This window comes from Podarcis pityusensis (genome assembly GCF_964106645.2).
Source record: "Podarcis pityusensis genome assembly, chromosome: 6".
In the NCBI taxonomy this organism is placed as follows: domain Eukaryota; kingdom Metazoa; phylum Chordata; class Lepidosauria; order Squamata; family Lacertidae; genus Podarcis; species Podarcis pityusensis.
This window is the reverse complement of record NC_138030.1, coordinates 40,040,977-40,067,224: the sequence shown is the minus strand read 5'-3', so window position 1 is coordinate 40,067,224 and position 26,248 is coordinate 40,040,977. Positions and strand designations below refer to the sequence as shown.

General features: G+C 42.8%; 1 protein-coding gene across 1 annotated transcript in view; it reads right to left on the bottom strand.

Annotated features, from left to right (window-relative positions):
• SLC26A9 (solute carrier family 26 member 9) overlaps positions 1–15,324 on the bottom strand; it is a 61,607-nt gene extending 46,283 nt beyond the window's left edge. The window contains exon 1 of the mRNA XM_081009030.1: positions 15,208–15,324. The gene's annotated coding sequence lies outside the window, so the exon portion shown is untranslated. The remainder of the gene's footprint in view (positions 1–15,207) is intronic.
• Positions 15,325–26,248: the final 10,924 nt, after the last annotated feature.

Here is a 26,248-nt window from a genome sequence, read left to right as displayed (position 1 = left end):
AGGGGGTTAGAATGGCATCTAGTGACAGTAGGGCCTGGGCAGGGATTGGGTTCAGTGATTTAACTACAATATTAGAAACAACATCAAAAATGCTTTGCCAAAACCTAGTAGGCTCATCACATGCACGAGGCTCCCTCTCTTGTTACAGCTTCACCAACACTGGAAAGAGAGCTTTGAGTAAATAAACTGTAGGGCAGTACATCAACCTATCAGCTTCTCAGCCAGGATCTGTGTCATCAATACTTTTAGGCATTTGGATTTGAGGGGCGGGGAGGTGATGTAGGCACCAGCCCTTCTGGTCACTGCCCTCCCAACTCTCCCAAGATCAGCCCCTATCGCTGGTGCCAATAGAAGCACTTGGGCCTGCAAAATTTCCCCAGAGGTTGGAACAATCCTGGCCCAATAAGAAGGGACAAATTTCAGCAACGTTGCACAAGTTATTACCCTTATAATGTAAGTTAGCTGCCCTGGCATTTTCCTGTGTATTGTAAAAACAAATAGTTTAGTTTGGGAATGAGACCTGGTTTGTGCTTATGTTCTCAACCTATACAGACTCAGCCAGCCAGTGCTCTGAACGGAGTTTTGACTGCTGTTGCTCCCCATTGCTGGTCTATGGATGGAGGAAATGGACCACCAAGGGCACTTTACTCCATGGTCTGCTCAAAACTAGAACCGGCCCTGAATAGCAGACTCCTCCTATATCCAGGTGAGGCTCATGCAGGACCTACCGACTTGATTGGATGTATCTTTGCTGCAGATGGGGATGCACAGCTAGGACAACTAGTTGTTGTGTGCAACTCATTGTCTGTAATTAGAGCTCAACTTTCATAGAGTTTAGGATCAGATCATGAAAGCTGAGCTATCTGGAAAACCAAGTCCTGAGAAGAACAAGGGAATAACTTGTAAAGCATTAAGAGAGAGTATAGAGATAACAGGTAAAAGATGGTCCCTCATCTCTGCTAGTAATAAGGAGCAGGAAGAGGGTAGGATTTCTAGGAAACTTGGTACTATTTCTCCTGGAGAAAACTTTGATTAAACATGGAGGTCCTTGATCTCAAACTGGGATTATGCTTAAAAATACATACTAACTAAATGGAAGTGAAATGTGAGCCTCTCTTTCAGTTATTACTTAAAAGTGGGGGAAAGAGGCTTTGTGTTTGACCATGAATGAGGCACTTCATACGCAAAATTCAGGGGGGAAAGATCAGGTGAGTGTAAACTGGAGATTAAACAGACTCAAATACAGCATATTGGACATACTACGATCATGAAGGACAGCGTGCCTCACCACAGCATGCGCATTTGTTCTGGGGCTCATAGTGGGGGGAAAGCAGTGACCTTTGATAGTGTCAAATATTGTTGCACAGAATTTGAAGAAATGACCCTATGATGATGTTCCTCACAAGGCAACCTTTTAGTCCTCTGCTTTTGTACCTTGATTCCCATGGAGAGCCCTTTCTAGCTCTATGTGCTGAGTTGCAATAATTACTGCATGCTGATTTCTAGGTTAAGCAACGTGGTTAAGGGATCACTACTTAGTTTTAGGGAATCTTGGGAATTGTGCCCAGAATTGTTTGGAATGAAAGAACAGCAAAACTCAAGTTAAATGACAGCAGACAGCAGGTATCAACTGTCACCTTCCTGAATGCCAGCAAGGGGTTACAGGCTAGGAAAGATGATGATGATTTATTGAATTTATATACTGCCCTATACCCGGGGGTTTCAGGGTGGTTCACAGAATAAAATCAAGATATAAAACCACAAAATACCTAATAAAAATAAAAACAACCCATTAGCCCCCCCCCCCCGCAAACAAAAACAAAAAACACATTTTAAAATGGCATAGGATGTAAATCAGATCACCGCCCAAAGGCGTGGTTGAAAAGGAACATTTTTGCCTGGTGCCAATAGGTGTATAATGAAGGGGCCAGGCGAACTTCCCTGGGGAGAGCATTCCACAGATGGGGAGCCACTTCAGAGAAGGCCCGTTCTCGTGTGCCTCCCTCCGGAGAAGGCACACAAAGGAGGGCCTCAGAAGATGATCTCAGGGTTCGGGAAGGTTCATATGGAAAGAGACGGTCCTTGAGGCATTGTGGTCCTGAGCTGTTTAAGGGTGTATAGGTCAAAACCAGCACTTTGAATTGGGCCTGGAAACTAATTGGTCAGACCAGGATTGGTGTAATATGCTGAAATCGTCTTGCCCTGGTGAGCAACCTGGCTCCTGAATTGTGCACCAGCTGAAGTTTCCAAGGGGAAGGGTTAGGTAAGAAAGGAGATAAAAGTTCAAATTTTCAGAATTGCACATCACAGTTACGCAGGACACTCTATGGTTGCAAGATGTTCAATTCAGCCTCAAAAGAGGGTGAGGCAGAGGAAGTTAAATTGATTCTGCAGTCTGTCACAGTGCCCATAAAACTCTATGAGAATAAATTAGCTAGTATAGACAACAGGAGAATGTAGAGATACACAAGTTAATAGCTGAAGTGTTTTACTTCAGGAGGATAGAACAGGTGAAATACTATTAGTGTCATACGCCTTCAGAATGCAAAACTTATGCAGCACTGCAGAACCATATAATCGTATGTGTGATGTAAATGAATCATGAGCATTTTGAAAGAAGCATGTTTGGAGGCAGGAGAAGTATTTGCATTCTAGATCTTGTGCCTCAGGAGACAATGGCTGCAATCCTAGGCAGATTTAATGCCCCAATTAACGCAGTGGGACTCATTGTAAGTAAACATTCACAGGACCAATCTGTCTGTACTCAAGCTTTTCTCTGAAACTAGGAGGCAAATCAATCCATAATTTCAGATCTACAATCCTTTAACAATCCCCAGCACTAAAAGTCATCTGAGACAAAGGGCATTTTCACACAAGATCATTCAGTCCTGTTTTGCATTTCCTGGGACCATTATGCAACTCTAAGATCTACACTGAACACTTGATTTCTCAATGGCATTCTTCTACAGTCTGCTCTACTTTCCATTCCAATCATGTTCATGTACACAAGAAACTCAGGGGCGCTTTTAGCGTCTTGTACAGCTACATCCTGCAGGGTAAGGCTACATGCCTGCTCAAATTTCCCACTGCCTTGCTAGTATAATTGTTGAACCCTCCACATCCTGTACAGGCGAGAGCCACATTTTTTTGGGGGGGGAATGAAAGTCACATTGACGTTCCTGGCTGGTACTGACTAATCATAACTTTGGCAGGCCATAATTTGACCTGTTCAGATAAGTTGGCGCACACAGTCTGCTAAGCAGGCAGTTGATGGGCAACTTCCAGTCCCCTGCTGTCCCTTCTTAGGATTCTTTAATATATATATACTGCCCTATAGTGGATAGAGGACTGCATTCCGCAAAACAGAACACATGGCCACCCTTTCCCACCCCTTCACTTTTACTTCATGGACCTGGGTCTGAATGAGTGCAGATTCTTGACCATCTCTCTCATGCTTTAGGCAAGAACTGGGATATTTTTTTACATAACAAACACCTGGCATTCTTAACAAGCCAATTGCTTATTTGATGCCTTTGATTGAGCCCTTTTAGTAAATAAATAACTCTAATAATTTGCTGCAGGCAATACTATAGGTATGTGGGTTTCTTTGAGGCATCTTGTTGGTCACAGAGGACGCTGGACTAGATGGGCCTTTGATCTGATCCTGTGAAGTTCCCCATCCCTCTTGTAAAGATGACTGACACGGCACACATACTTTGAGCATATAAGAAAAACACCATACAAATGCCTAAACAACAACAACTATAGTGTGTCATGTCAGTTGTTCAAATGTTAGGGTTTTGCCAGCTTCCATGTATGTAATAACAGACCATGCCTTTTTGTCCCTGATTTATGGACTATGGATTAAGCTATCACGAGCTCTGAATGAACAATCACTAATGGGAATTTCAGTCCCCACTCCAATTATAAGCACACACTCCAGGGGCCCCCAAGCCCCCACCCCTCTGCTACTCATTAGGATCCATTTTGTTCAGGAGCAATTAATTGGTATTGGATGCTCTTGAGTGCAAGAAGTAATTCTCTTGTATCTCCCTGGAGCAAGTGGTGTTATTTTAATTAATGACTCTTCCAATGGCAGAATTCGGCAAGATGGAGGCATCAAGCAACATAACCTGATCTGGGCAATCCTACTCAGTTCCTGGAGAAGTGCCAGTCATAAACATGTACTAGCTCCAGAGCCGGAGACCATAAACCCCTGACTGCTAGTTGCTGGGAATCACAAGTGCACAGGGGTGTGTGTGTGTCCTTAGGTCCTGCTTGCAGACTTCACATAGACACCTGGTTGGTCACTTGAGAGAACGGCCAGGATTCTTCAGGGACACTCTTAATATGCTCTGCCCCATGCTGCTGCTTTCTAGTGCCATCTAGAGGTCTCAGTCAGCATCAGGAAGCATTGTGCTAGGCTCTGTACAATATGAGGTAGTTAAGGAGCTTGAAATGTCATGGCCTCTTTTGACAAGCCCATGCCTTTTGTACCAGAGTGCAAGGTGTGGGAGGAAGGAGTAGATGTTCAAATGAGGTGCTAATTGATGGCACACAGATTTCAGGTTGTTTTTTGGGTTTTTTTTAAGAATAATTTTTATTAACCGACCAATCACATCAAATCAAACCAAATTACATAAATTCCAAATTACACAGCCGAATTTTAAATTTTTGTTGGGGGTACCCATATTTCAAGTTCCAAAGGGATTCAATCAACTTCTTGCTTCTTACTGCTGTTTTAATGTCCACAAATCTGACCTTATGATGTTCACAGTACTATCCAGTCCTTTCTTATTATTTTTCCACATCTCTTGTTGTTATTTTCATATATTTTTCCTTTCTCTTTGTGACCTCTGATAGTCTCCGCAAGCTGGTTAGAACAGTTTGTAATCTTGCGTGGATATTAATTTTTTTATCCAGTAGCCATATCCAGACGTTTTCCATATAACATCACTTCCATACATCAAAACAGTCTTAGCGTCATTAATCTTCACCAATCTGCCTCCTTTCTCAAAACCTCTGAGGAGATTCACTAGGAATGCAGTTTGAAAACAAATCCGTTCTTCCTCCCGGCTACAAATCCTTTGGCAAGATGGCGACTCCGAATTAATTGCTGCGCCATTCCCAAAAGCTCTTATTGCTTCTCGGTCTCCATAAAGCACACTTTTGGTTAAAGTTTATCTCCACACAGACTTTAATCATCCTGCTTGGGTCAGTTCAACCGACGGTTCTAATAAGGAGGGGTTCTTGCTGGACAAAATGGATTGTTTCAAGAGGTGGCAGAAAGATATTTCTAAGTTTGTCTGGCAGGGCAAGAAACCCAGAATAAAATTTAAAATATTAACGGATGCAAAGGAAAGAGGTGGATTTGCCCTGCCAGACCTTAAACTGTACTATGAATCAGCAGCTTTTTGCTGGTTGAAAGAATGGCTACTTCTTGAAAACACTGACATTTTGGATCTAGAAGGTTTTAATAATGTATTTGGATGGCATGCATATTTATGGTATGATAAGGTCAAAGCACATAAAGCATTTAAAAACCACATTGTCAGGAAAGCGCTGTTTAATGTCTGGATAAGATATAAGGATTTGCTAGAAAATAAAACCCCAAGGTGGCTGTCACCAATGGAAGCGAAAGCCTTGAAAAAGGTCAATATGGAGGTCAAATGGCCGAAATATTGGGAAATTTTGGAACAAGACGGAGATAGACTGAAATTGCAGACTTTTGAAAAATTAAAAAACAAAGTGCGAGACTGGCTTCATTATTATCAAATAATGGAGGTATTTAAATTGGACAGGAAAATTGGCTTCCAGGTGGAAAGATCCAAATTAGAAACAGAACTGTTAGAACCCAATACTAAGAATTTGTCAAGAATGTATAACCTGCTGCTGAAATGGAATACTCAAGATGAAACGGTAAAATCGGCTATGATTAAATGGGCACAGGACGTTGGTCATAACATTATGTTTGCTGACTGGGAACAGTTATGGACCACAGGTATGAAATTTACGGCATGTAATGCCTTAAGAGAGAATATTATGAAAATGATATACAGGTGGTACATAACCCCAGTCAAGCTTGCGAAAATCTATCACTTGCCCGATAACAAATGTTGGAAATGTAAAGAAATTGAAGGTACATTTTTTCACCTTTGGTGGACGTGCCCAAAGATTAAGGCTTTCTGGGAAATGATATATAATGAATTAAAAAAGGTATTTAAGTATACCTTCCCCAAGAAACCAGAGGCCTTTCTCCTGGGCATAGTAGGCCAAATGGTGTTAAAAAAGGATAGAACTTTCTTTATGTATGCAACAACAGCAGCAAGAATACTCATTGCAAAGTATTGGAAGACACAAGAACTTCCCACGCTGGAGGAATGGCAGATGAAACTTATGGACTATTTGGAATTGGCGGAAATGACTGGTAGAATCCGTGACCAGGGAGAAGAGTCGATGGAGGAAGACTGGAAGAAATTCAAAGACTATCTTCAGAAACACTGCAAAATTAAGGAATGTTAGAGTGATGTTGGACTGAAAACAAGTGGTTTCCAGCTGTACAGGTTAAAGTTAAGGATAGATTAAGATTAAAGATCAAGATTAAAGATGTTTAAAGAAATGGAAATTTGATAATAAAAGGGAAAAATTTAAAGCTATATGACATTAAGATCAAGGATTAGGTTTAAAAAAAAGTTGAAGTTATATATCTTAACGTTTTATTAAATTAAAGATTGAGATTAAAAAAGTGGAAAAGAAACTGCTGGACAAATAATGTGGATTGGAATACAAAAGAGGGAGGTATGAGGAAGTCCAGAAAATAAGTAATTTAAAATTGGAAATGGAAAAGAGAGTTTGTTTTTAATTGTTATGTTTTGTGTTTTTATTGTTAAGTTAGGTATTGTTTTTTGTGTGTGTTGTTTTTCTTTTTTGTTTGTTTAAAACCTTAATAAAAAAATTATTAAAAAAAATAAAAATAAGGAGGGGTTCTTGCAAATCACATAGAAGGAAAGTAAAAAAGGTTCCCCCCCCCCATTCAGCCCCATTGTCAACATACCCCGCCTTTGGTGTATCTTCATCGTAAAATATTCCTGTTTCTCCAGCCCGTCGTCTTCTTTCGCAGAGGTCACTTAAATTAGCAGACTTCACTCCCCTTCTTCACTTGAAATATGTGCATTTGCTTCTTTTGCAATTAATTATTCCAAATTGCTGCAACTAGTGCGCGATCAGAGACAGCGTCCAGGAGAGCCGATGTCCACACTGGGGCATTCTGCCTAGGGCCCTCACCCCCTTCTTTCGAATTAGGGGGTGATTTATGGGCACAGCAGGCAAGGGCAGTGTTCCCCATTTCCTTGGGGCAACAAGGGAGGCTGCCTACTCCCATAACAGCCTCTTAATTACCCCGTGTGGGTTGGAGAGATGGTATTGTCGGCCATCTTCCAATGCGCCCCCTAGTGGCCCCCCCACAGATTTCAGGTTGTGATATGTTTAGGTTGACTGGGTGGTAGTGTTTTTCTCGTGGGCCAAAATGGCTACCTTTACTTTTTGTTTGACTTGGAAAATACCACATTTAGCTCGATACAGCAGCAGGATCTTAGCCTAGAGCAGGTTTCCTCAACCTCGGCCCTCCAGATGTTTTTGGCCTACAACTTCCATGATCCCTAGCTAGCAGGACCAGTGGTCAGGGATGATGGGAATTGTAGTCTCAAAACATCTGGAGGGCTGAGGTTGAGGAAGCCTGGCCTAGAGGAAGTGGATCTTCTGTTACCTGAATCTGGGGCTTTATTCTCTGAGGGGACATTCCCTCCAACTGCTTGGTAAGCCATTTGGCTTCTATTTACTCTTTTAAAAACAATCTAGCACAACCACCTAAATTTAAGCTCTACCATTGTTAATATAAATACTGCCTAGTTTCTTTTTATTTCTGCTCTTCACCTACCAACAAACCTGTGTGTTTCACCTAAAAATGGAGTCAGACCTGAATAACAGCTGCTTTGTGCATTTCCAGTTATGGGGAATCTGCCATTATGGGTTTCTCCTCCCCAAGGGGCCTGGGTGCAACCTGAGAGCACCTGAAGGAACCTTTGAGAAATGTCCTCTGCCTCCTCTCACACTCCCATCTTAAGACTCTAACCAGATGGAGACACGAATGCCTTACATGAATATCATCAGCCAACCTTTTTTCACCCTTCCTTGTGTTGCTTACACTCAGTTCTGGAGAATATGATGGATATTTTGTGACATTTTTGTTGACCTCATAAAGGTATATGGATTTTTTTTTTCTTATGGGCCAATAATATTACTTTTTTGGGTATACACAGATATAGTTAGAAAATATGCAGATAAAACAACACTAGCAATGAAATTTAAAATGGTATTATAAAAAAGCAGCAAGCGACAAAGTAATTCTCCATCTCTCTCTGAGAGAGTTAGAAAAAAATATATAAAGGTGTGTTTTCCCATTTTAACTTTCCTTTCTCTATCCTCTGCATGCCTTTTAAAATGCTCTTAAATTCCCCTCCCAAAGTAATATACCAAAATAAAGCTCCCTGTTTTTCACCAACCCTCTTGACTCTCTAGCTGAATGTCAATGTTTTCTTTTGCTTAAATTAAATATTTGGGAGCATTTCTAGATGATTTTCATAGGCAGATGGTCCTTTAAAGTGAAAGAAGTAGCCAGCAGCCATTCACAGGCCCTGCACTCTTCACTGCTGCTGAGCCTGTGCCAATGTTTAATGTACCACTTCACATAAGTTTCAAACCAAACTAACTACGCACTTGGCAATCAGAATGAGGACTCTAGGCACCTGGCAGCTACTACAAGCAAAGAGCCTGAAGCAATTGAGTTAAAATAGAGACGCCTATTCCTTCCCACCTTCTGGAGTCCAAGGCTATGAACTTCTTCATACAACCTGAGATTTCATTCGTTGTGTAGAAAATTTGCCTGTGCCAAAGTAAAAATTCTTGGGACTTTTCAAATTATTGGATCAGTGGATGCCTTTATTCCTAACTCTTATCTGGAGAGATTTGTTCCAGCTTTTTATTCTTCCAGATACAGGGTTCAAAAACCATCTTTTCTGCTGAATTTTCAGCGGCTGGTGGGTCAACTCACATTTATGGTGTTTTATGATATTTATGTAATCTGTGATAATTATTTTAAAGATTTTGGTTATTCTGTGTTATGCTTGTATTCTTTGTTTGTTTGTTTGTTTGTTTGTAAATTGTCCCATGACCATTTTTGGTGAAGGCCGGTATAAAAATCTAATAAATAAACTAGAACACACACACACACAAAAGAATGATGTGGAACCTAGAGAGCATATCTACTTTATATCAAGTCATTCCTTTGGCTTATCTATCCCAATATTATCTATGCTGACTGGCAGAAGAAACTAGCAGGGCTTTTCCACAGCCCTCTTGGGCTGAGATCCTCTGGATCAGGGATGGGGACCCTATCCAGATGTTGCTGGCCTCCAGCTCCAACCAACCCCACCCAGAATAGCCTATGTGATCAGAGACTGTGGGAATTGCAATCCAACAGCAATCTGTAGGGCCCCATGCTCCCCATCCCTGCTTTGAAAGAAGAAGGCAGGCGTTGAACCCGGAACTTTATTCATTTCACTTGACAACATCCCACTTTCCCTCCAAGGAGCTCAGATGAGATCTCCCCCGCATTTTATCGCCAGCCTGAGTGATTGCGACTGGCCCAAAGTCACACACTGAGCTTCATGGCCAAGCAGAGATTTGAACCTGGGTCTGCCCCGTTCACGTTCATCACTCTTACCACTCTGCCAGTGGTCAATATCAGAGCTAGAAGCCCTTCGAATAAAGGGAACGCCAAGTATTCCCTTCATTTTTGAGTTAAGCACATCCACTCACGCAAAAAGAGAGATGGAAGTCTCAAGGTGCACAGAAAAGCAAAGCGTGTTTTAAAGATATTCTTCATCAGGAACACTTAGATACTCCACACTGTGCCCTCTGCCATGCTTTGTGACCAACTGAAGCTTGCAATTAATTTCTAATTTTGTGTGGGCACCGTCTCATAAGCAATTCCCAATTTTCTGGACTATGTCCAGATAACTGTAATTTAAAAAAACAGGAGACTGTTCCAACAATTGAAGTGTTTTTTTTAAAAAATGAGTAAAATAGATTATGTCTAATGAAGGTCCCAAACCAGGAACAAAAGGGAAAAGGAAAAAAAGCACCAATACTGGGTTGAAGGGAAGAGTTAAGAGACTTTGTGACAAAACGAATGGCCATTATTGATGCGACAGTATTGTACACTTGCTTGCTGCTGAGGAAGAATATATTCCAAGCACTTTGGACCATTAAATCCTTATTTTTGTTCACCTTTGAAACACCGGCCATATTCACACCATCCCATTAAAGCACATTTATACTGTACCACTTTCCCTAAAGAATCCTGGGAACCATCATTTACCTCTCAGAGAATTATGATTTGAAGCATCCATAACAAACTACAATTCCCAGGATTGGGGGGTAGGTGCAGCCATGACATCAAAGTGGTATAAGAGTGCTTTAAATTAACACTACAGATGTGTTTCCTTTTTCATATGATGCTGATCCTCTTTTTCTTTTCTTTTTGAAATAAGCACTCAGTGCTGAACTATTCTCAGACCCGAATCAATAGTTTACATCACATCATCCCAATCTAGCAAAAGTCCCAATGAAACCACTGCAAACGTTAGTCATGATGTGAGTTCAAGTTCCATCCTAACTTTGTCATTCTTGTGGCACTGAAACCCTGTCAACAACAGTGCATGCATCATAGAGAAAGGGCACAGGAGGCACCCAAGAGAGGTAACAGAAAGGAGACGGGACAGAGAAACCATCCCAGTGCGCCCTGACTGGGTGTCAACAGGGAAGGGGTGTGTACATAGGTGCTGCAATTTACTAGCCAAATAACTGATTACAGGTCTCTAGTTGTTTTCAATGGAACTTAGTCATACAACTAACTTCAGGTGAATCGGGGCTTAGGTGCAGTGGATCTTTCAAAATGTTTGCCACCTCTGCTTCCTTATGGACAAAGCCTTTTCATGGTTTGACCTGGGGTGCCAGTTTAGATTTCAACACAGAGAAACAAAGAGGTTCCATGGAAAGAAGATATTCAGTAAGGCTGAATTCATTATTTTTGCATGTTGCGGATTACATGCCAGGGAAGCAGTGTATTATAAGGGCTTGTGCTTACTTTTTGAGGCTTCAGAATAACAAAAATGCCCATTACTTCCTAGGCAAGGGCTGTAGATCAGTGATGGAACACTTGCTTTGTGTTCAGAAGGTCCAGGTTTAATCCCTGGTGTCTCCAGGCTGGGGTGGGAAAGGTCTGGAGGGCAGCTGCCAGTTGGTGGATAACTAGGTGGACCATTGACATGACTCTGTTCAAGTCAGCTTCCTTTTAAAACAGCAACCAAAGCCTTTTTCATTGTTATGCATACTTTGTCTCTAAGTTCATTCAACTATAAATAGCTGCCTTAGTCAGTCCTGGCATCAGTTGTTCTGGTGCCAACACCCAGCAGGGCCCACCAACACTGATGCCAACTCTGTGTCAGCCTCAGCACCAGTATTACCAAGCTTCCACTTTAAATTTCCCACAATGCTCCAGAGGGATGCCATGTCAGGTCATTGTGGGTGATTAAAACGGCTGCTGATTTGCAGCCACCTGCCACAGATCAGAGCACTGCCACCACCACCATAGATAAGTTCAGGGTATGGGGGAGGTCAAATCCAGAGGTCAAATCACATATAGTCATAATAAGGTACACGTTTGACAGAAGCAGACAAAAAAGCAAGGGGAAACCCTGATCTCCCTAAATGCTATCTCAGAATTTTGGAGGACGAGTGACAAACGAAATAATGTTTTCAGTCCAAGGGATCCTGAATGTATTTGGAAGTAAATCCAGAGACTTCCTTCCTAGTGAATATTTAGAACTGTGGGCTGAAAAGAAAGAGGACTGGTTGATAACATTTCCTTGAACTAGTTGAACTAGTTATCACTTGCTTGCCAAATGTTTCCCTGACATTCCGATTGCTATTGCCCTTTGAAAACGGCCAATGAAACGTCTTAGGGAATTAGAAAGTTTGCAGACTGAGGCATTCCTTTTGCACCTGAGAACACTCTTATGCAGACTGCCTGCTGGGAGCTCTAATGCAAACTCTCCTTCCTGCTCTCCCCCTCCCTCACTGCTGGAGTACGAAGCATTAGAGAACAACAAACATGTTCAGGTCATCTACTCTGTCTGCCCATGAGACTGTTTCGTCACTTGGATAGGCTTAACCCCAGGGCAGGAGTGGGGAACCTCAGTCCCAGGGGCTGAATGGAACCTTCCAGGTCTCTGTAGCTGTCCCTTGCGACTCCCCTTTGGCCACACTCCCCAGACATCTCCCATCTCCCCAGTACTTTTGCCTGGCTGGAAAGTGTCCTTGAACTGGGATAAAACCTCTTGCTTGTCTGGATACAGAGGCGTGGGGACAAAAGCCTCTGACTTTTGCAGAGATGGAACATAGCCTGTTATTTCCCACCTGTTGCTCTGCCCATGTTGGATTCTGGCCACACACACTACTGCCTTGTGGCCCCTAGAAGCTTTCCTGTGAGGGAATGTGGCCCTCAGGCTGAAAAGGTTCTTCAATCCTGCCCAGGGGCATCGCTATTGCAGCAGCATCTCCTCACATTCCCTGCTTCGCATTCCCTATCAACAACCAAACATCTTATAATGAAATTGTCTCCATCCAAAACTCAGTGACAATGTAGACAATCTGAAACTCCCCATGTTTTGCTCAAGTCGGTTAAGACTATATAATTTCAGCCCCAAACATATATTTCCCACCCCCTTCAAGTTATTTTGTTAGAAAATGTAACAATATTTATAATTTAAATGCATATAAGTATCTGTATGGCAATCATAAACCGTAACACTTAAAAAAAAATTAAATACAGCAGCCTAATCATCACAGTGCCATATCTGAAGATGCTTTACTTTTCCAGTGTTCGGTAAATTAAAACCAAATTCAAACAAACTTATTGCAAAAGCTTGTGTTGTTTATCGCATTTATATCATGAGATAGTTTAGGCATTACAGCGTATTCACATATTTCATTTTCCTATTCAGAAATAGAGAGAATAGACTGCTGTCCCATAGTTAGCATAACCCGTTGATATAATATGCGTTTCATTCTAGCAGAGATGGAAACTGAATGTGACCTACACAGGCCAAATTAGTGAAAATGCAAAATGTGATTGAGTGGTTTGAGGTATAGCTGCTTTTGAATCCTCTGTGTACATACTGATGGTATCACTGCATGCTTTGATCTCAGTTGACCACACCGCAAAACATGGCTGCATTACAGCTTTATGCCACCACCACCCTCTTGTCCAGGTCATTCATTCAGCTCCTACATCACTTTTAAACAAACATGCTAATCAGGTAGTGCTTGTTGCGCACATCTCACAGCTTGTGCAAACACTATGTTCTTCTGGCATGTGCATATATATGGTAGTTTGTGCCAGGAGAAAAAAAGTAGTTGAAGAGGAGTTTCCTTGGGGAAATGGTCCTCCACTCCTATGCCGCAGTCCCAAATTTAATTTGCAACTGCTGTTCGTAAGAGTTTCTAGAAGCAGGGATGTATTCACATGTCTCTGCTACCTATCACATCTTGCTTGAGTCTTAGGACTGCTTTGGATGTAAACCATTAGCATATGGGTTGGAATTCCTCCCTTTGGGTTCTGTGTCTCATCTGAAGGTAGGGGGAAAGACACATTCTCTCCCTGTATTAAGAGAATACACACCTTGCTCCTTTAGATAAACCCAGAAATGTGGGGTGGCAAAGCCCAAATCACTTGTAGTTCCTCTCTCGCTACTCCTTTTGAGCTCTTTGCTCTTCATTAAACCCAGGAAAGTAGCAAGCAGCCGCTGCAATTACAGCAGAGAGAGGCTACAATTACTCTCCAGTTGAGTAGGAAATTGTTTCTACCTACTTCTTAGGAACAGGCTTGCCACTACCTAGAGATAAATGGCAGAAATTGCCTCCTGGAACAGCAGCCGCAAGATGAAACACCACCAGTGCACAAGCCCTTGGTAAATTAGAAGTAAATTACAGCGACCTATAGGTTGATATTACAAGGGATACAACCCAGTGTCCCCAGTCTAGAGAAGCACAAACTCAGCAGAAAGTTATTGCAGCTGAGAATCCCCCTTCCCAGAAACAGCACTGTAAGTTTATTGGTGCCTATCGTGTGTGTGTGTGTGTGTGTGTGTGTGTGTGTGTGTAGACAAAAAGAGTAACTAGACTTTCTCCACCGCTTGCATGCACACATACATTTATTACAACACTCTTTGTGCAAACAGAAAGGTGGTCCAGTTGTGGATCTAAATTGTTGAATCAGAGCAAATGAACAAATGAGACACCAAGGGTTCTGACCAGCTGATAATCTCTTCTCTGACCTTGCAGTCTGGCACCTGCTAGCACAACAGCCAAGTTTCTGACAACTCCCATTTTCTCCAAACCTAAGAATGTGCAGAGCTACAATATCTCTTTTTCTTTTATGTGGGGAAAAGCAGAAGCACGGGTTCATTTAAAAGTCACACTCAAAACCTACATATCTGCTTATCTGTGGCAGGTAAAAGCTTTGACCTTGGAACTTCCAAGTCTCAAACGGTCACCCTCAAATGAAGAAAGGATCCCTCTTCCTCATTAATATGTGTGTGGATATAAAAATTGTTCCCTCTCTGGGGGTTTTCTCCTGACCTCTCTTCCTCTTCAGTGCTCAAGCTGTAAAAGAATTTGGAAGCAAGGACCTGTTATTTGAAATGCTTAGGTATAAAAACCCAGGGCTTTTTGTTGAGCGGAGTTGACTGATCATAATTTAGGAATACACCCCTCTGCCATCAAGCAAATTTTCAGGGCGCTCACTGGATAGAAAGGACTTTGCTTCTATAAGACTGAACTTTCACACACATGCATCTTGCCATATTTTCCTTCCTAAATCATTGCTGAGCAATTCCTGGGTAAATCTGCATTGTAAAAAGAAGGAAACGGTTGTGTGTGTTTTTTTAAATAAATAAATAAGGTCTCATAATATTTAAGTTCACACCCAGTGGTATTTGTAAGCTCAGGAGTGCAAAATCTCCCTCTTCACCCCCCCCCATGCCCACCTTGAACAAAGAGCACAATTGTGTTGGGAATAAAGCTTACCTTCGCTCTGAAGGAGAGGAGAAAGGGACTGATTCTGGGAGGTGAGTGAGCTGCAGAAAGTGACAGGAGGCAGAAAGCTTCTCTCAAGGAAAGAGCTCTGTGCTCAGCAGAGCCCAGTGAGTCATATATATAAGTGACTTCAGGGCTGAGCTTGGAGTCTGATTGGCTTGCTGGGAAGCGAATGTTAGCAGGTAGCAAAGCCCATAAGATAGGAAAAGGAGATAAGCAGCTTTTTTGTGCGTATGTTATGTGTATATGCCTCCCCCTCCCCACACTCCCCTCTTTAGAATCAGGTTTGTTTGATCCCTTTGACATAGCTGGCCACTCCTAGACAATACATCACATTCAGTGTCCAGCAGGGACCCCTCCACTCCCAATGTTTGGACTTTTGGAGGGTTGCTTTTGTTGACCTGTTCTATGGTTTCATGATGGACCGGACAGTGTCTCCAGCCTGCCTTTGTGTCTTCTTGATGGCTTCTCCACATCAGCAAAGGACAATGAGACTCATTGTACCAGCTCTTGAACTCCCACAAGTTGGGCTTTGAAGATGGGATGTTCAGGGGAGAGCACTTCCTTTCTTACTTCCAGGTTTAAAAAAGGATGAGATGAAAGAGATGGAAAGAAAACAAAGAGAAGACCTCCTCAAAAGTGGCAATTAATTCTACATCCTCTGCATTGAGCTATGAAAAAGAGATGGAGGCAGTCAATTTTTACTGTGATGCACATACACAGATCACTCGAGGCCATCTCTTCTAATGAGCTCACTTGAGCATCAAAATTAAGGCAACTTACACCTTTTAAATATGCAGTTTCTTCTTTGTCTGTTTTGGTCCTTGCGTATGGCCGAAATGAGAAGTGTTAAGGAATAAGAACTGTCATTTTGAAAAATCTTGCCGAGTGTCCACTCAAGCTTCTGCTGCTTATGGAGAAAACCTCTCTGCCTTGTATAGTGATCACTTTATGGCACCATAATGTTGATGGGCCAAATATGTGTCCAATGACAAGTCATGCTTTTATAAAGCTTATTAAAACATTTTGCAATAGATGGTGATAGGCAAGCCACCCAGGACCCTCCAGGCTGGTGTTTTATTGCGAGGGAATCTGCAACGAGTTTTTGCCACAATAACAGTGAATTTGTGGTGGATTTATTCTGCTTTAGTTCGTGCCACAATGTTTGCCCAATGCTACCACATTATTGCTGTCTGGAGAAGTTGTGGCGCAACAAAATCGGAACAAAAACAAACGAGAACATTTGTGGTATAGAAATTTTCAGGATTAGCAGGATTTTACAGGATATGCACTGATTGGAAATGAAACAGTGTGGCAGCCCCAAAATCCTTGCAGGTGCAAACAGTACTAAAAGCAGGATTGTGGATGACTCCTCTGATAGTATCGTGAGCCAAAAAAAAACAAAAAACCATTATAAATGTACAATAAAAAGAACATTGGGAGGAACCCTCCATTTTTGTTTTTGTTTTCCTCTAATTTGAGACCAGTCCACCATAGTTCTTTTCAGGCCATTTGGAAGGGTAATGCTTTTAAATTTTGACTTTTGGAGATGGCCCTTAGGCACACACAAAAAGCATAAGCCATCAATCACCCTTGGTGTAACACATTCTAATGATCATTCAGAAATTCACAGCATTCCTATAGCCATTTGGAAGGAACCAGGGCATTCCAATAGCCGTTCCCATTCTTCGTTTTAATCACTCTAAAGACATGTTTTTCTTCATGCAAATGTCGGGGTTTTCATTGGAAGGTGGCCTGTGCCTTTCGCACCCAACCCCGAATCTGCCAACAGTTGTGACTGCGGAGGAACTGAGCACAAGGACTCAGTTGGGGCCAAACAGGGGGGAGAGAAGGTGCCTTTTTTCTTTTAAATTCAGCAAAGGCAAGCAGACAGCTGAATTGAACTGCCTCGGCTGGCTCAGGTTCGCTGTTGCTTGCTGCCAATTGAAACGCCAAAAAAAAAAACCCAATAGGAAGAGAAACAATGTCCCTTCCATTTCCTTTCCAAAGGACATTGCACAGAAAAAAGAAATGGCTGCCCCAACGTTATTTCTCTTCCTAGGAGCTTCTCACAGAATCATAGAATCATAGAGTTGGAAGAGACCACAAGGGCCATCGAGTCCAACCCCCTGCCAAGCAGGAAACACCATCAGAGCACTCCTGACATATGGTTGTCAAGCCTCTGCTTAAAGACCTCCAAAGAAGGAGACTCCACCACACTCCTTGGCAGCAAATTCCACTGTCGAACAGCTCTTACTGTCAGGAAGTTCTTCCTAATGTTTAGGTGGAATCTTCTTTCTTGTAGTTTGGATCCATTGCTCCGTGTCCGCTTCTCTGGAGCAGCAGAAAACAACCTTTCTCCCTCCTCTATGTGACATCCTTTTATATATTTGAACATGGCTATCATATCACCCCTTAACCTCCTCTTCTCCAGGCTAAACATGCCCAGCTCCCTTAGCCGTTCCTCATAAGGCATCATTTCCAGGCCTTTGACCATTTTGGTTGCCCTCCTCTGGACACGTTCCAGTTTGTCAGTGTCCTTCTTGAACTGTGGTGCCCAGAACTGGACACAGTACTCCAGGTGAGGTCTGACCAGAGCAGAATACAGTGGCACTATTACTTCCCTTGATCTAGATGCTATACTCCTATTGATGCGGCCCAGAATTGCATTGGCTTTTTTAGCTGCCATGTCACACTGTTGGCTCATGTCAAGTTTGTGGTCAACCAAGACTCCTAGATCCTTTTCACATGTACTGCTCTCAAGCCAGGTGTCACCCATCTTGTATTTGTGCCTCTCATTTTTTTTGCCCAAGTGCAATACTTTACATTGCTCCCTGTTAAAATTCATCTTGTTTGTTTTGGCCCAGTTCTCTAATCTGTCAAGGTCGTTCTGAAGTGTGATCCTGTCCTCTGGGGTGTTAGCCACCCCTCCCAGTTTGGTGTCATCTGCAAATTTGATCAGGATGCCCTTGAGTCCATCATCCAAGTCGTTGATAAAGATGTTGAGTAAGACCGGGCCCAAGACAGAACCCTGTGGCACCCCACTAGTCACTCTTCTCCAGGATGAAGAGGAACCATTGATGAGCACCCTTTGGGTTCGATCAGTCAGCCAGTTACAAATCCACTGAGTGGTAGCATAGTCAAGACCGCATTTTACCAGCTTCTTTACAAGAATATCATGGGGCACCTTGTCAAATGCCTTGCTGAAATCAAGGTAGGCTACATCCACTGTGTTCCCTTCATCTACCAGGCTTGTAATTCTGTCAAAAAACGAGATCAGGTTAGTCTGACATGACTTATTTTTCAGAAATCCATGCTGACTATTGGTGATCACAGCATTCCTTTCTAGGTGCTCACAGACTGTTTGCTTAATGATCTGCTCCAGAATCTTCCCTGGTATTGATGTCAGACTGACTGGGCGGTAATTATTTGGGTCCTCTCTTTTCCCCTTTTTGAAAATAGGGACAACATTTGCCCTCCTCCAGTCTGCCGGGACTTCGCCTGTTCTCCAGGAATTCTCAAAGATGACTGCCAGTGGTTCTGAGATCGCCTCTGCCAGTTCTTTTAATACTCTTGGATGCAGTTCATCTGGCCCTGGAGACTTGAATACATCTAAACTAGCCAAGTATTCTTGTACTATCTCCTTAGTTATTCTGGGCTGTGTTTCCTCTGCTGAATTGTTTAAAGTCTGAAGTTTAATTTAATGCATGTGACACAGCAGCAAGTCAGCTTTTGAATTAAACAAGTAAAAGATTAGGAGAGTGGGGAGAAGCAAGTATTCTAATTAATTTCTGCACAGGAGACTCAAGAGAGTATGCTCTCAGGGTCAAAACTGATTACCTTCAACATGCATGTAAATATATGAAGGTGGGTGCTCATTTTTGCAACAGCCTCTATCCAAATTCTCACATTATCCTATGCTGCTTTCTTCATGCCATTTGCTCTCAATCATTGTGATCTTACTGAAGTGTTTTCTGTCTGCTTTCCTCATAGACAGATCATTCAGCACAACTTCTTCCCATAGACTATTAATCAGCCAAAGGCCTGGTTGAAGAGGAACACTTTCGCCTGGCACCTAAAAATATATAATGAAGGCACCAGGCGAACCTCCCTGGAGAGAGCACTCCACAAATGGGGTGCCACTGCAGAAAAAGCCCCTTCTCGTGTTGCCACCCTCCAGACCTCTCATGGAGTAGGCCTGCAAAGAAGGGCCTCAGAGGATGATCTCAGGGTTCGGGACAATTCATATGAAGAGAAATGGTCCTTGGGGTATTGCAGTCCTGAGCCACCAAATTCTGCACCAGCTGAAGCTTCCAAACTGTCTTCAGAGGCAGCCTTACATACAAATAGTCCTTTGAAGTTCCACTTCGAGCGGAGGTGGGGAAACTCTCTGGATGTTGTTGGATTCCCCCCAGCCTGCACAGGCAACAGTTAAGAAGGGTGGAAGTTATAGTCCAACAACAGCTGGACTATATTTCCCATCCATGAGCCAGACTTATGTTTCTGACAGAATCAGCTGCCTAAGGACAGGTGAGAAATGCAACTCAATTTACAGTACATTTTAAGGAAAACTTACCCAGTTTCTGTAACAATGTGTGAAGCATAGCCATCCTTCAGAATTCCCACTTACCTGGATTTTGCAATGGAGCTCTCCAGCCAAGTAAGGCGCACAAATTGTATATATTTAAGTGTGCATATAAAAGTGAAAATAATATTAAAATGCATTATATTTAGGTAAACAGCCTTGTAAAAAGGTGTACATTATGTGAAACTGTGTATAAAAATGTGTATAGTAGCAGAAATTTCCACAAAAATGCTGTAGAATTTTCCTGAGAACTTTTTTAAAAAAATGAAAATCACAAGCTGACATGGAAATATATATCTTTTTTACCTCTGAAGTTGCTACGACCAAGGTAGCATTAGCTATAGGTACCAGGGGGAGCCTGGCAGTATGCAGGAGAATATTCTTCATGATTTTGATACACAGCCATTGTGAAGCAGCAGAGGAGGTGGAAGTCAGGTGAGGAATAAAGGAGGCAGTGAGAGTAGAAATATTGGGGTGGAGGTTACAATCTAAAAATAGAAGGTTGAGGAAGGAAGAAGCAGCCGTTGACAAGTTCCCAGGATTTCACTTTCTGGCCTTGGGAAAACAATTTTGATATATTGTTTATTCCAACTGAGGTGGTCAAAAAGTGTCAGTAATTTTTCATCATTAAGAATCATTAATACAAGGAAGTTATCACAGTAGCCGAAGGGAAAAGATAGCCACATAGCACACAACACTTGTTTGGCTTTTCAGTTTAAAGCAGAAGTGTAACCGATTGTTTCTAGGAGATAAGAGGAAATAGTGTTCAATTGTTCCCCTGTAAATATAATTAATTATCTCTATCACTCGATGTTAAAAGGGTAGCTTGATATGAAACTCCAGAGTCCTTAGAAACAGGAAACTTGCAGGGGGTGCTGTACCTGTAACAAGCCACCATCAGGCCTAACACCCTACATTCTAGCAGAGATGATGGCTTTTGATAGAGCCTTCCCAGCATCACCGAGTGTGACGGCTGAGATCGAGGAGTATACCCTTAAGTCCATTATTATCAGTTTGCCCAGCAAATGTACCAGAAACTCCAGACTCTTTCCTCCCACCTTCGTAAGCTACAGGGACCCACCTGCTGGGAAGCTAGCATAGCTGTTGTCCCTCACACAGTCAACAATCTCTGAAGCATGTGTTCCAATACATTTTTGAGCACAATTCAAAGTGTTGATGCTGATCTTTAAAGCCCTAAATGGCCTCGGTCCTGTATACCTGAAGAAGCGTCTCCACCCCCATTGTTCAGCCCCGACACTGAGATCCAGCACCGAGGGCCTTCTGGTGGTTCCCATACTACAATAATTGAAGCTACAGTGAACCAGGCAGAGGGCCTTCTCGGTAGTGGCACCTGCCCTGTGGAACGCTCTCCCATCAGATGTCAAGGAAATAAACAACTATCTGACTTTTAGAAGACATCTGAAGGCAGCCCTGTTTACGGAAGTTTTTAATGTTCGATGTTTTATCATGTTTTTAATATTCTGTTGGGAGCTGCCCAGAGTGGCTGGGGAAACCCACCCAGATGGGCAGGGTAGAAACAATAAAATATTATTATTATTAACACACTTACATTACAGCACCATCATGACTACCCAGAATAAAGTGGGGTTTGTTTCTGCTGCCCTGAGGTGAAACAAATTTACTTGACAATAAAACATAGAAAAGAATAACACATTTAAAAAGTATAAACAAAAATAAAACAAGCATCTATAACCATGTAGTTCAGATTCTAATTAGCCAGCACCTCAGGGTCCTTCCATAGTCTAGTTAGAGGTATTTTAGCCACATCACGATATACTGTGGCTTATCAGTCATGATGGGAATGAGACTAAACTCCCCCTGCGACTTACCCACTCTCGCTTCCCACCTCCTCCTCTTGTGTGGATGTGAGGAGGAGAAGGGAAGCATTTTTGTAAATGTTTCACAAACCACAACAATATAACAATATAAAAAGTCATTAGAATCCTTCTCACAGGGCAGTTGGTGGTAGAATGGCTTTGCCAGGTCGGGGCACAGGAGAAAGGGAGAAGAGAGGGGTAGCCCAGGCCAGAGGTATGTTTGGAGGTGATGTCCACCTGATTCCTTCTCTCTCTCCTGGTATCTCCCGTATTATAGCACACTTTTGCTCTTTCTCTTTTAATATGGCATTTGCAAACAATTGTCTTGTTGGGGCAATAGATGCATTTACCTAGAATTCATTTCAAGCATTTGTCTTAGCATAAGGAAATTGTACTTTCTCAGCACTCAGACTGCAAACGATCAATCAATCTTTATTACACTCAAAGACCAGACAACATTTGAACTGCAAACCGATTCTCACTGTAAAAATGTGCTGGGGTTACATGGAGACTCTCTGTGCTATTTAGAAGTCTCCCTACTGAAGTTCCTCTTCAGCACATAAGAGGTGCGTAAAACTGAGGACACACCATACATTTAAGGCACACTTAAAGAACCCCCCAAGAATCTTGGGAAGTGTAGCTTGTTAAAGGTGTTGGGAGTTGCATCCCTGTGAGGGGTAAACCCCAGTTCCCAGGATTACTGAGGTGAAAGCAAGGTGCTCTGAATATATTGCGTGTACACAGGAGACAAGTCCAAAAAGTGTAGCCTTGCTCTTCCCCCTCACAGCACTGTAACTGTGTGTATGTGTGTATGGAATGCCTAAATACAGCTCTTTTCTATCTAAAATACAGTGAACAGACTAGCCTTTCTCCCCTCTGCAACATGGCAAGCCCCTTTCAACATTGTACATTATATCATAAAACTAAGCTTCACCCCTTAACCCTCCTACCTTGTTTTTGTTAGCAGCCCGAGACACCACAAAAAATGAAGCTTGTTTTGACCTGTCAAGAAATCATGGGAAAAGCTTCACATATTAAATTTCTGTGTTGTCAAGCTGCTATGCTAATAGACAAGGCTGGGCTAAGACTCCCCCCCCCCCCGCCTGAGGCAAAAGACAAGATGGCACCCCTCCTCCCCGCCTTGACACTGCGCCCCACCTCCCAGCTTCTGCCTCATTCTGCCTAATGGCAGGGCCAGCCTTGAGCCAGTTTTGAAAAATGGCAACCCTACATTTAGCTCCTTTCTTCTGGCTCCCACTCCCAGGAGAAGGGCAGAGCTGTGTTTATTTCCCTCAGAACAGGAATTCATCTCTGGGCAAAGAAAAGACTGAAGTGGTGATTTTAAAGCAATGTACAGAGAGATACTTATTTCTAGATCTGGGAACAAAAAAAACATGAGAAAGAGGAAATGGGGTTAGCCTGATCTGGACCCACAGTGTTCCCTACGTGGGCTTACAATATAACTGTTTTATCTCTTGCCATGATAACAGAAAGCTTATTTCCGGGCACTTAATATTACCGGATTGATTGCTCTTGACTGGACAATAATTTAGGACGAATTTATTGCCCTGAGGCCATTGAACTGAACCTTGGAGAGCTCCAGATGGCAGCTTGTGTGATCTGAAGTGGTCTTTGGGATCAAGGGCCAAAATGTGCTCTTGGACCAACAGATGTGCTCTCTTGGCAGTGGTGGTGGTGCATTTGCTGAGATGGGGATGGAATAGGGCAGAGAGTGGTGAGATTGGGGGAGCTCTGGGTTGGCCATAGTGGCCTCCCACAGGTACACACTACTGTCTCACACCACCCTGCCCTGGCAAGTGTAGCACTGGTGGCAGGATGGCGCCGCTGCCACTGTCCCCCTGCCCAGACACCACGGCAGTCGGAGACTTGCAGCCCAGTCCTAAGCATGGGCTATTCAGACCATTGGGGGTTGCTTCCTAGTTCTTAGGGTTGCATGCTGAACACTTGAGGAAAGGGATATATAAATATTTATCAGTTTACTTACACAATGAGAACAACCAGTTGGAATGATATTCAATTTCAGTACAGGTTCACTGGCTTTGATCCAATGAAAGAAAAAGCAGAGATTTAAAAGTTGTTGCTGTTCCTGACGTATTTAAATCAATGCTAAGAAAAGCTTTACCTGTTACATTTCTACCTTCTGCGTTGCTTTTATAGGCACAGGAGCAGTAAGTTTTCTGGTTTGTGTGTGTGTTGTTGTTGCAGTTCTAGTGGTTTGTTAAACAAGGTTTAGGGTTGCCAACTTTTTAACTGCTTCCTGTAGCTGTGCCTTAACAGCAGCTTGAATATGGCCTATTTCATGGCATGGAGAGACATGCAGTCGCCTACTAAGTGCTGCCTGTCAAAGCACCTGTAAAGGATACAGATACAGGCTAGGTGAAAAGTTGACAGCCTTACTTTTTTTCTTGGAAATGTTTGTTGCTACTTTGTGTTTTGGTTATTGTTTGTCTGTTTCCCCAAATGGATTTCTGGAGTTAATACCTAAGATTGCGTCAAGTGAGTATTTGCGGGATTAAGATGCTCCTCAAGAGAGAAACTACTGCAATTTTTTCCTATGCAACCTCAGCATTGTCAAAGTTTCAGCCACCAAGTGGCCTCATGTTATATTTTTAGCCCAGATAAATCCCCTTGTGTTCACTCGAATGCCATATGCTTGTCTGAGCTGGCACAGGAAGGGGGAGCTTTATCCATGCAGGAATGAGGAACCGAAATTAGAGAGAGAAGGGGGGAGTGGGGAGGAAAAGAGAAGGGTTTGGGAGGAGAACTGGAAAAAAACAAGCCAGGAAGTTTAAAGAACCAAAGGAAGAAATACAGATTTGGAAGTTTCGCTTGTGTTTCTACTTGCATTACGACAGGGGTGGGAAACTTAATCTAGCCCATAGGCCTAATCAGGCCCCGAACAAGGTACATTTTTGGTTTTCCTGGGCTGTGTTCCCCAACCCATGGCCACCTGCCCACACATCTGAGGTCATATGTGACATCAAATGTGGACAAAAGAGCAATTTAGAGTTTAAAGTGAGCCCTTAATTGCTCAATCGCAAGTGGAGCTCATTGGGAACTCCCTGGTACAGTCAGTGGGACTCACTGTTGCTTGTCAATGAGCTCCATTTACAGTTTGCTGTAACTGCAGAGGGAGACTTTTGGATCCAGCCCAAAATCTGGTTCCCTACCCCTTCTTTATAACATTAGGAAAGTTTTATGAAGGCTATAGCTGGGCTGCCATGTCTTAGCACAAAGTTCAAATGTGTATGCTACAAATAAATCTCAGGTGAATCAGGAGAAAAGCTACAGGCATGTCATTAGGGAGGCTGGATTCTAAAGAGAGAATGGCTTTTGCCCTTTTGATTGTTATGTAGAAGAGCATGTGGTGTAGCTTGCCATACACCTTAGGAGAGCATCTGAACAAATACCCTCAGAAATTACTGCAATGTGTTATACATAGGGCAGCTTCTGAAGAAAGTTTGGAAACTGGTGCAGAATTTGGTGCAAGGTAAGGTAAAAAGGTAAAGGACCCCTGGACAGTTAAGTCCAGTCAGAGGTGACTATGGGGTGCGGCACTCATCTCGCTTTCAGGCTGAGGGAGGCGGCGTTTGTCTGCAGACAGCTTTCCGGGTCATGTGGCCAGCATGACTAAACCGCTTCTGGCACAAAGGAACACTGTGACAGAAATCAGAGCGCACGGAAACACTGTTTACTTTCCCTCCACAACAGTACCTATCTATCTACTTGCACTGGCATGCTTTCGAACTGCTAGGTTGGCAGGAGCTGGGACAGAGCAATGAGAGCTCACCCCGTCATGGGGGGATTCGAACCACCGACCTTCTGATCGGCAAGCCCAAAAGGCTCAGTGGTTTAGACCACAGCACCACCCTTTATGTTGCACAAGGACAAGGAGGCCAAGAATTGATCTCACCTTTAGAATTTAGTTCATTGGTTAATTGACAGATCACTTTACAGTGGTACCTCGGGTTACAGATGCTTCAGGTTACAGACGCTTCAGGTTACAGACTCTGCTAACCCAGAAATAGTACCTCAGGTTAAGAACTTTGCTTCAGGATGAGAACAGAAATCGTGCTCTGGCAGCGCAGCAGCAGTTGGAGGCCCCATTAGCTAAAGTGGTACCTCAGGTTAAGAACAGTTTCAGGTTAAGAATGGACCTCCAGAATGAATTAAGTTCTTAACCTGAGGTACCACTGTAATCCTATTGAATCTACCCCTAATGGATTGCTCATAATAACCATGTTAACTTAGGAGTAGTTTTACCCAGAACATAGGTGAATGACAGTTTGATTTGTATTGAGACCACAATGGGAGGCAAAGGGCTTTCCTTCCCACCTCAGAGACTCACACATCATGGTCCTGACCTGGGTTAAAATGAAGGGGACCTTCAGTTATAATCTAGGGCAGGGGTGTCCAAACCTTTTTCAAAGAGGGCCAGATTTGATGAAGTGGACATGCATGAGGGCTGACCAAAGTTGTTGACCTTTTTTTAAGATTGAAGTTATTGAGCTTTTTTTACAAGTCAGAAATGCAGAGTTTATGGAAGCAATCTGCCTTATGCTATTTTGGTTCTTGAATATTTCAGGAA